This window comes from Macadamia integrifolia, chromosome 7 (genome assembly GCF_013358625.1).
Source record: "Macadamia integrifolia cultivar HAES 741 chromosome 7, SCU_Mint_v3, whole genome shotgun sequence".
In the NCBI taxonomy this organism is placed as follows: domain Eukaryota; kingdom Viridiplantae; phylum Streptophyta; class Magnoliopsida; order Proteales; family Proteaceae; genus Macadamia; species Macadamia integrifolia.
The window spans coordinates 14,617,478-14,628,431 of record NC_056563.1 but is presented as its reverse complement, the minus strand read 5'-3'; the positions used below and the strand labels follow the sequence as shown (position 1 = coordinate 14,628,431).

At 38.9% G+C, this 10,954-nt stretch overlaps 1 non-coding gene across 1 annotated transcript; it reads left to right on the top strand.

Moving 5' to 3' along the window:
• Positions 1–8,353: 8,353 nt before the first annotated feature.
• Positions 8,354–8,460, top strand: LOC122085337. Its single transcript, XR_006142110.1, has one exon. It is a non-coding gene; the product is annotated as a small nucleolar RNA R71 (small nucleolar RNA).
• Positions 8,461–10,954: the final 2,494 nt, after the last annotated feature.

Genomic DNA, 10,954 nt, shown 5'->3' with positions numbered 1-10,954 from the left:
TCTCTCTCTCTCTCTCTCTCTCTCTCTGTCTGTCATTTTTGTTATATCCGTCCCTCTCCGGTTGGTTCCACGAGCAAAAACATTAGTCAGTTTTTCAAGAGATGGAGATGGTGAGAGCTCCCAAAGAGAAGAAGACCAATTTAATCCCTCCTCCTGAGAAGAACCCTCAGTTTTTCAAGACATATCTCCCTAATCTCAGCTCTCAAAAATTGGTAAAATACTTTGCTTCTCTCTTGGTTTCCTCTGTTAGGTTCTGGGTTTGTTCCATTTTTTCTCTCCTCTGAGCTATTTATCTTTCCATGACTGTTTCACCGTTTAGGATGCTATTCAAGACTGAAACGAGTTTGCAAAGCCGTTTTTACATTTTTTGATTTTGTTTCCTTTTTTGTGCAGAAGATACCCAGCAAGGCTACCTTAAGAAGCCCTAATGGGAGAATTTTTCTTGTGGAGTTGGAGCAAGTTAACTACAACTTGTTTTTTCAGAATGGATGGAATGGATTTGTGAAAGATCAGTGTTTAAAACTTGGAGAGTTTTTAATTTTCAGATATGATGGGAATTGGGTGTTCGATATTAAAATATTTGGTATAGATGGATGTGAGAAGCAGGAAACATTGGTTTATAAGAACTACGACCAGGCAACTTCGAATCTAGAGAAGGAAGAACAACTAGAAGCAGGGGGGCAAGATAATCAGAGGACCAAAATGTGTTACTTTTTCTTTGATTCTATTTTTGTATTTCTTCTTATTTAATGTTTTACAAATTAATTGTGTCGATAGATCTCCTCGTTCAAAGATGATAGAAGAGATGCTCTTTAAAGCAGCTGGGTTTGCTAAACCTAAGAATCCATCATTTTGTGACTCCTTTTTGTTACAATGATGGAAAATCAATTTCATCTATTCATACTCCTACACTTCTAGAAAATGAGTGTGGATGGTAAGAGCAATTGAAGGAATCCCTACCTTGGTGCCAATTGTTGTCTGATACTTGCTTTGATAATGTTCTTGTTTTTTCTTAATTTCAAAATTTTTTCCTAAAATAAAGATAAAAAACTTCATTAATTATTGCATATAAGATAGAACATCAATGTCATGGTTAGTGTTGTGAATGTAAAATCTATTATACATAGCCCTTGTGGCTAAACTATGCATAAGGAGGGCCATTTTGAATTGATTGTTTGCTATGACGAATGAACCCATTTGATGATAAAATCATTAATGTATTTTTATATCTAAATGGATCTTTAGTTAGATTTACTCTTTCCTAAAATATTCCAATTTTTCTTCACTTTTTCACCTTTTGGCAATGATTTTTTTTTTTAAATGTTATTGAGCTAGTAGATGTAGACACCTAATTTTGTCACCCCTCCCCGTCAATGACGACACACAGATCTTGGTTGCGACTTCTTATTTCCAATTAACAGAGATGCAGATGACTAAGATTCCTTTACCCAACCAATCCTTGCTTACCCAAACAAAATCCCAGAACCATGTGCGGGAGAGAAAATGACCAAATTTTGAATTCACATATACAGAGGAATTCAGTCTAATGTGACCATACAGATGGATAGTGTTAAGAATTACGAGTCCAATGATATATGGTGCATCAAAATCGAACCAGTGGATGTCCCACAATCATTCTCGAAAGTTGTCCCTCACATGCGTACACAACCGTCCACCAGCAGCCGACCACCCGCAACCATCCACCCGTGACAACCACCCACCTGCGGCCCTATATAGGGCCCTACCCCCTGTTCTGTGCCCTTCATGCCCCTGACAGCTACTAGACACCTTTGTCTGCTGCTTGGCGCCCCCGCCAACTGTCCCGCACACCCACATTTGCCTAGAACATCCCACCGGCAATCGGAATTTTTTGCTAAAAACTTAATTTTGGGAAAAGATCCCCCTTTACCCACTCACGCGCTCCACACTCTCCCACTAGTATATCAAATATCTTTTCACCTTTTTGGGTGAAGAGAAGTTTCCCTTCACCTCTTTCAAAAAAAATATTTTTTCGCCTTTTTATCTCTTCACCCCTTTTGGCCAACAAAAACACTATAAATACCCCCCTTCCTTTGAAAAAGACACCCACTTGCCATTTTCTAGTCTCTTTGTGAAGAACACTTTCTCTCTCCTAAATCACCTCCCCCTTCGAGGTGTTTCTAGTCTTTGGAGAGATCTTTGGATCTTCGAAGTGTTCCTCAGGCCTTCGAAGCACTTCAATCATCTTTTCCCAAAAAATATATTTTTTTTCAAAAATCCCAGCCGAACCCCTGCCGAAGTTCCAACCTGACTTTTCCTAGAAGTAGCGTATCCCTAGCCGAAGCTCCGTTGAAGTTCCAACTCGACTTTTCCCAAAAGTAGCCATCCCAGCAGAAGCTCTACCGGAATCAATAACCCAAAAGTAACCAACCCTAAGCCAGACCTCTGTCCACATACTACCATAGTCAGCATCTCTCAAAATAGGAAGTTGGAGGTTAAGACCATCTTTCCTTGAGTAGAGAAAATTTACAAGAAAGTCCGAGCCAACCAAGGGCCCACCCCCTTGACCTGAAACAAGGGTCAAATCCAAGTACAATCTCTCTCCTCATTTAGCGCTATGAAGATATCTAATTAATTTTGTTTTAGTGTACATAAATAGTTAATTTTATTTAATGTACATATGTTTGATAATTTAGCCATGCATGCGGAATATGAATAATTGTGGAAAATGTTCGTTTTTAAGCATCTAGTATGAAGACCGGTTGAACTGGATAGATTGGGTGCCTAATACCTTCCCAATTCTACAACCTGACTCTTTCCCCGAATCTCTGGATCAGACTAACTTTCAGGTCATTTTCTCCGAAATTGAGCCCACCCCAAGTTCTAGGCCCATAATCCTAGGTGGCGACTCCAACCCTTTTTTTTTTTTCGCATGATCCCAATCTTCCGTGTTGGATCATCATCAAGCCCCGTCTTTACGATGAACCCAACACACCTGCGAAGTAGGCCCCCACATATTTTTGAGCAACGATACGACGATGTAAAGCCCGCATTTGCACACACAACCAACACTTTCCTTATCCTCTAAGATGAAGAGAGAGGAGAGAGGGCCCGAAAGGAAACCTTCCCTTGACAAGGAGAGAGATTGATTTGCGAGCCACTACCCTCACAGTAGATAATACATTATAGTGTCCACTAGGGTTGGCATTGAGACAGTTCCCTTATTCAACATATCAACATATGACAAGAAAATACAAATTATTTAATTTTCCTTTAAAACAATCGTTAACGCTGATTATAGTCTTTATTTTTCTACGACAATAGAAAAACATCGTAGAATCTACAATTGACATTTGGATTAGTTTCCCTCATAAACACACATTTGGCTATCAGCTAGCAAAATTATAGTTCTTTCTTTATAAAGACTACAAATTGAAAACATCTAATAAGATTATAAATATCATACAAGATAGCATATAGATTCCAAATGACCATTCTACTTGACCTCCTTCCTCAGACCAAGAAACTAAATATTCATAGTCGATCCAAACTTTTGACTTCGACCCAGCCTTATTCTTTGGCGCACTGTAATCCTTGAAGGAGACCCCCTGGCCTATGACTCCTGTGTACCTGCAACAACACAATTCATAGAGGCTACTTGTTTGAGATTTAAAATGTAACCGCAAGCGTACGGATCAGTGTAGCTACGGGTCGAACACAGGGAGAGCAGCCACTTTATTTTTTATTTCTTTTAGTAATGCGAAAGTGAATTGATTAATGGTTGTGATCTAATTCTAATTACCGTCCTAAAAATAACGTCCTAACCATTCGTCATCTAAGAATTTAAAGACGCAAGCCACGCAATTAAAATTAAATAAATAAACCATGCTCCAATTCAACTGGTAAGTGACAAGCTTTTCCATACACCAAACGGTAGGGAGACTGACCAAGGTCGGTCTTGAATGCAGTCCGATGGGCCCACAAGGCATCAATGAGCCTAAGGGACCAATCCTTACGATTGGGATTAACAGTTTTCTCCAAGATTTGTTTGATCTGCCTATTAGACACCTCCACTTGGCCACTAGTTTGAGGGTGATAAGGGGTAGATAACTTATGGGTGATCCCATACTTTTTCATTAAGGCCTCAAAAGGCCGATTACAAAAATGAGTACCCCTATCACTAATTATTGCACGTGGTGCACCAAAGCAGGAAAAAATGTTCTCTTTGAGAAACTGGACCACCACTTTGTGGTCATTAGTTTTACAAGGTATGGCCTCTATCCATTTAGAAACATAATCAACGGCCAAAAGTATGTACAAATTCCCAAAGGAATTAGGGAATGGTCCCATAAAATCGATGCCCCAAACATCAAAGATCTCAACTACCAAAATAGGGTTGAGAGGCATCATGTTTCTCTTATTGATACGGCCAAAAGACTGGCAGGCGGGGCAAGCCTTGCAAAAATCAAAAGCATCTCTAAAAAGAGTGGGCCAATAAAATCCGCATTGGAGAACCTTTGCGGCAGTCTTCTTAGGTCCAAAGTGTCCACCACATGCATGATCATGACAAAAAGAGAGAATGGAATGTTGTTTATGATCAGGAACACATCGTTGGATAATCTGATCCGGACATATCTTAAACAAATAAGGATCATCCCAGAAAAAATGCTTAACTTGGGAATGAAACCTATACTTATCTTGGGTGGACCAGTGATCCGGAGTCACACCTGAAACTAAGAAGTTGACTATGTCAGCAAACCATGGTTCACTAGACATTGCAAATAATTGTTCATCTGGAAAGTTCTCGTTGAATGGAGAATCAACAGTCAAGGAATTGGGAAGCCGGGATAAATGGTCTGCAACTAGGTTTTCAACTCCTTTCTTATCCCTAATTTCTAAATCAAACTCTTGCAAAAGTAAAACCCACCTAATGAGACGGGCTTTGGCATCCTTCTTCTGAACTAGGTATCTGAGAGCAGAATGATCAGTATACACCACCACATGTGAGCCAACTAAGTAAGACCGAAACTTTTCCAATGCAAACACAACAGCTAAAAATTCTTTTTCAGTGGTTGTATAATTGAGTTGTGCATCATTTAAGGTCCTACTAGCATAGTAAATGACAGTGGGTAACTTATTAATCCTTTAACCTAAAACTGCTCCTATGGCAAAATCTGAAGCATCACACATCAGTTCAAAAGGTTCAGTCCAAATAGGTGGTTGAACAATGGGTGCATTGGTCAACTCCTTCTTAAGTTGTTTGAAGGATTCTAGGCACTCTTTGGAAAACTCAAAAGACTGATCTTTGACAAGTAATGAGGTGAGAGGTCGGGCTAACTGACTAAAGTTCTTAATAAACCTTCTATAGAAGCCTGCATGCCCTAGAAAGGACCGAACATCCTTAACAGATTGAGGAGGTGGTAAGTTATCAATTAAATCCACTTTGGCTCTATCTACCTTAATTCCCTCCTTGGATATTACATGGCCTAAAACAATACCAGATTTAACCATAAAATGGTATTTCTCCCAATTCAAAACCAAATTCTTAGATATGCACCTTTTCAAAACTAGGGAAAGATGATGAAGACATTCAGAATAGGAATTCCCATGAATTGAAAAGTCATCCATAAATACTTCTAAGAATTTTTCGACCATGTCAGAAAAAATGCTCATCATGCATCGTTGGAACGTAGCAGGGGCATTGCAAAGCCCAAAGGGCATACGCCTGTAAGCAAATGTTCCATATGGGCATGTAAAAGTGGTCTTATGTTGGTCCTCTAAAGCAATTGGGATTTGGTTATAGCCGGAATATCCATCAAGAAAGCAATAGTATTCATATCCAGCTAACCTCTCTAACATCTGGTCAATGAATGGCAATGGGAAGTGGTCCTTCCAGGTTGCCACATTTAACTTCCTGTAATCAATGCACACACGCCATCCTGTTTGGACACGGGTAGGGATCAACTCATTATTGGCATTAGGAACTACAGTCATACCAGACTTCTTAGGCACTACGTGAACTGGGCTTACCCATTGGCTGTCAGAAATAGGATAAATTATTCCATGATCCAAGAACTTTAGGATCTCTTTCTTAATAGCTTCCATCATCACTGGGTTAGCTCTTCTTTGGGGTTCCGTGGATGGTTTGGAATCCTCCATAAGATGTATATGATGTTGCACAATAGAAGGGCTTATACCCTTGATATCAGCCATAGTCCAACCTAAGGCTTCCTTATTATCTTTTAACACTTTAAGTAACTCCTCTTCCTGGCTAGAAGTCAAATTTGAAGAAATTATTACAGGAAGAGTCTGGTCAGGCCCTAGGAAAGCATATCTCAAATTAGATGGCAACTCCTTAAGATCTAGCTTAGGGGGCTCAACTATGGAAGGTTTGGGAATGGAATTGGAAAGGGGTCCTAAGGGCTCCACAAGTGTGTGAAGACTCAAGACTTCAGAAAAGAAATTTTCACTATAATCATCTAACTCATCCATACACTCTTGGAATTCTGAATCAAAATCAATATCAAAGTTGGTAACTAAATCATTAGAAAAATCCAGAAAATCCTCAAGCATATTGATCTCTTCTTCCATATGTGGTTGCTTGCCAATCCTAAACGTGTTAAACTCAATAGTTTGGTTATCAAAAGACAATCTTAGGAAACCATTCTGGCAATTGATTAATGCATTACTGGTAGCCAAGAATGGTCTTCCTAGAATTATTGGGATCTCATCCTTGGTTGAGAAGGGCTTAGTATCTAACACAATGAAATCAACAGGGAAAATAAATTCCCCCACCTTTAGTAAGACATCCTCAACCATCCCTTTAGGAATCTTAACAGACCTATCTGCCAACTGAAGAGTAGTTCTAGTGGCTTTCAATTCTCCCAATCCTACTTGCTTGTACACATGGTAAGGTAAAAGATTCACACTTGCGCCAAGGTCAAGTAAGGCATGCTCAATATAGGTGTTGCCTATGACACAAGATATGGTAGGGCTCCCTGGATCCTTATACTTGGTTGCTATAGGCTGAGTAATTATGGAACTAATGTTACCTGCCAAGAACGCCTTTTTGGGCACACTAGTGATACGTTTGTGAGTACACAAATCTTTCAGTACCTTTACATAGGCGGGGATCTCGGATATGGCATCCAAAAGAGGGATGTTTACTTCTACCTTTTTGAAGACTTCTAAAATTTTGTCCATGGAAGCAGTCTTCCTTTTGTTTACCAGGCGATTAGGAAATGGGACAGGATGAACATAAGGACTGTTAGGGATTTGCCCCTGTTCAGAAGAATCATTTTTGGTTTCCTCAACCAAATCATCTTTAGTTTCAAAAGAATCTCTAGGTTCATCAGACGAACTTGGAACAAGAGGCACTCTTGTGTTCTCAACTGAAGGAGAGTTAACAGGAGTAATAGATGGGGAAGATTTAGGAACGCTCTGTTGGTACTCTCTACCACTCCTAAGGGCATAAACAACATTACATTGGTTAGAGGGCCCTTGTTGGGTCTGACTTTGTACTATATTCAGTGGTGCATTAGTTGGTGTTTGTGAACTAACAGGCTAATGATGCCTAGGGTTAGGCTCTGGTTGACTGGGTAAAGTTCCTTTCTCCCTCTCACGCATAATTGAGACAACTTAGGTGAGTTCTCTTGTAAGATTTTGATGGCTTGTCATGAGGAGGCCCATATTTTTTTTCCAAGTCACTTATTCTACTTGCCTCTCCAGTGTTGGTAAACCCAGGGGGTTGCTAATAAGATGATAGGAGAAGGGCCCTAAGAAAACTAGCCTGAGGTCCTACATTTAACCTAAGAAAAGTATTTTGGGAAAAAGATTGTTATGCAAAGGGAGGCCTTTGGAGTCCAGGTTGACTTTGATTATGGAAATTAGAAAGCCCTACTTGGTTGCCCTGATTCTAAAAGAAATTTGGGTGATTTCTTCATCCTGGATTGTAGGTATTACTATATGGATTATTCTGGTATAAGGCATTAACACTATCATTAGAAGTGCCCCCAGAGGTGTTGGGGCATTCTTCTATGACATGTCCAGGGGACTAGCACCAAGCACAAATCTTAACCAAATTGACTGATGATGGCTCTCTAGGAACAGTAGCCTCAATTCTCTTGATTAGGCTATCCAAATGGGCTTCCTTGGCTACTATCCCATCCACAAAATATCCTTTTCCTCCTATGGTCTTTCACTCTCTTGGGTTGATTCCCACTCATGGGTTTTGTCAGCTAAGTCAAGTAAGAATTCCCATGCCTTTCCTTCATCTGTAAAGGATGTGAATCCCTCAGAGTACATAGACTCTATCATTTGTTTAGTTGGGTAATCAATATCCTCATAAATTATTTGACATAAATGTTGTAAGTCTAGGCCATAGTAAGGGCATTCTTGGAGTAGATCCTTGAATCTCTCCATAAGTTTGGAAAAGGACTCACTAGACTTTTGCCTAAACTGAAAGATATCACTTCTAAGCTTATTGGTCTTGTGAGTTGGGAAAAACTTCTTAAGGAAGTCTGTTCCCATGAGGTTGTGGAATTTGTGGGTAATCCATACAACCACTTCTTAGCTTGGTCTTTTAATGCGAAAATGATAAACCTAAGCTTAACAGCATCATCAAAAAGCTGTTGGATCTTAATTAGAACACATACCTCTTCAAATTCCCTTAGAAATAGGTATGCATCATCGAAGATCAACCCATGAAAGTGGGGCAACATAGTGATGTATTGAGATTTGAGTTCAAAATTATTGCCCTGGGCTTGTGGTAGAACTATGCAGGAAGGTTGAGCTGTTCTAGCAGGGTAGAACCTATCTTTTAGAGATTTAGGTGAAGGGTTTTGCTGTTGGTCTCCCATATTGAAGGGTTTTAAAGAGAGCAAACGTATAGGGGCACTACTTGTTGGATCTCTTCTTTCTAACCGATTCTTAGTATTACGTACCCACTTAACACTCATGCAACAGAAAACTACCCACAACTAAAGTAAGACAAGCACAAAAGAATGGATAGCAAAACTTTTTTTTTAATGATTTTTTTTTATTTTTTTATTTTTTGGCTTTTTGGGAGCTTACCGACAGGGATCCGAGGTTGCTCAGGTCAATTCCTGAGGTACTGCTACAGGGCGAAACCTGTCTTTATCATACTGTGAGGCATGGCGACCTCCACTGATACAACTATTATTGCAAGTTGTTCTTCTCAGGAATTCAATAAAAGAAAAGAAAAAACAAATATAAAACAAAGCAAACAAAGCACTCCGATTTACCAAAAGAAAGTGAAAAATAACATGGAACTGTCTCCCCGGCAACGGCGCCAAAAACTTATTTGAGATTTAAAATGTAACCGCAAGCGTACGGATCAGTGTAGCTACGGGTCGAACACAGGGAGAGCAACCACTTTATTTTTTTTTCTTTTAATAATGCGGAAGTGAACTGATTAAGGGTTGTGATCTAATTCTAATTACCGTCCTAAAAATAACGTCCTAACCATTCGTCATCTAAGAATTTAAAGATGCAAGCCACGCAATTAAAATTAAATAAATAAATAACTGAAAATAAACAACCCACGCAATTAAAAAAAAAAACAATAAAGGAAAAAAATAAAAGCTGAAATAAAAATAAAGTAAAAGAAAGGGATAAAGCTAGAGAGAGACTCACAAGTAGGTTTCTCTACTTAGCCCGAGGGATGCATCATAATATGAGCTTCCCTACTTGACCAGAGAGTCACTCTTACAAGGGTTTCTCTACTTGGCTTTAGGGAAAGGGAGAATATTAAAATAAAAGCAATAAATTGATGGTTCTATGGCTAGGAGGGGCAAAGCCAACACATACACTAGCCATGAACCTTGGGGGAAAGGGATAGCAATAATGTAATGACTGAAAATAAAAATCCTAAATTAAGAACGAAATGGTAGTCAGAAGAGGGAATGAGAGGGGGGAGAGAAGACTACTGAAGGAGCCTACTTACTTGAATCAATGCTTGAACTTGAAAAACAATTGCTCCACGGCTCGTGATCTTGTCACCTAGATCTAAGCCTAGAACTATAACTTAAAAAATTACAACTCAATTGCATAAATCATAAACATAAAAAGAATTGAATAAAAATAAAAGAGTGCTTGCATTAATTGACATAAAAAAAAAACTATTACAAAAGTGATTAAAGCAAAAATAGAGAAGAACTAAAACCAAAGAGTGAGAGAAAGAGAGAGCAACTAAAAAAAAACTAGAAGAAGAATGAATTTTCTCCTCCTCTTACATGAGTTGTATTTATAGGGAATGGAGAGGTAGGGTAACAATTTTCTCTTTCCTAAAAGGGAGAAACCCACAATTTATTGTGAGATCTTTTGAGTCCAAAAGTGCTAAGATGGAGGAGAGAGAAGAGAGAAATAAATTTTGAGAAATTTCCTATAATTTTTTGCTTATTTTCTTTCCTTTTTTTTTCTAATTTATTTTTCTTTTTTTTTTCTCTCTCCTAGGGACAATTTTTTTTTCTTCCTTTGTGTGATTTGGACAATCTTTGGTGATGATATGGAGGAGAGAGAAGATTTGGACAATCTCTATTTCTCCCCTTTTTTTTTCTTTCCTTTCTTTTTTCTTCTCTTCTTGCTAGAACCCTTCCAATTTTGCTTGCTTCTAATTTGATGTGGAAATCCCCTCCATGCACTTAGTGCTTTAAGTGAGTGAAAAGCAGGAAATCTTCAACAAATTCTCTAAAAAAAACAACCATGAGATTCGAACTTGAGACCTCTTGGTGAGCAAGGGAATTTTGTACACCATAGCTCACCAACTAAGCTAGGTAGTTGTTGTTACCAAAAACAAATCTTTAATCACTTAAGGATGTGGTCCATCGATCCTTGTTGGCATTTGGAGTATTCCTTGTACCTCTGGGACAATTGCAAACGGGCTGGTTCTGCATCTCGGTTCAGTTCTGATCCATTATTCTTTTTCTGACCCGAAAAAGAATAATCATTTATACGG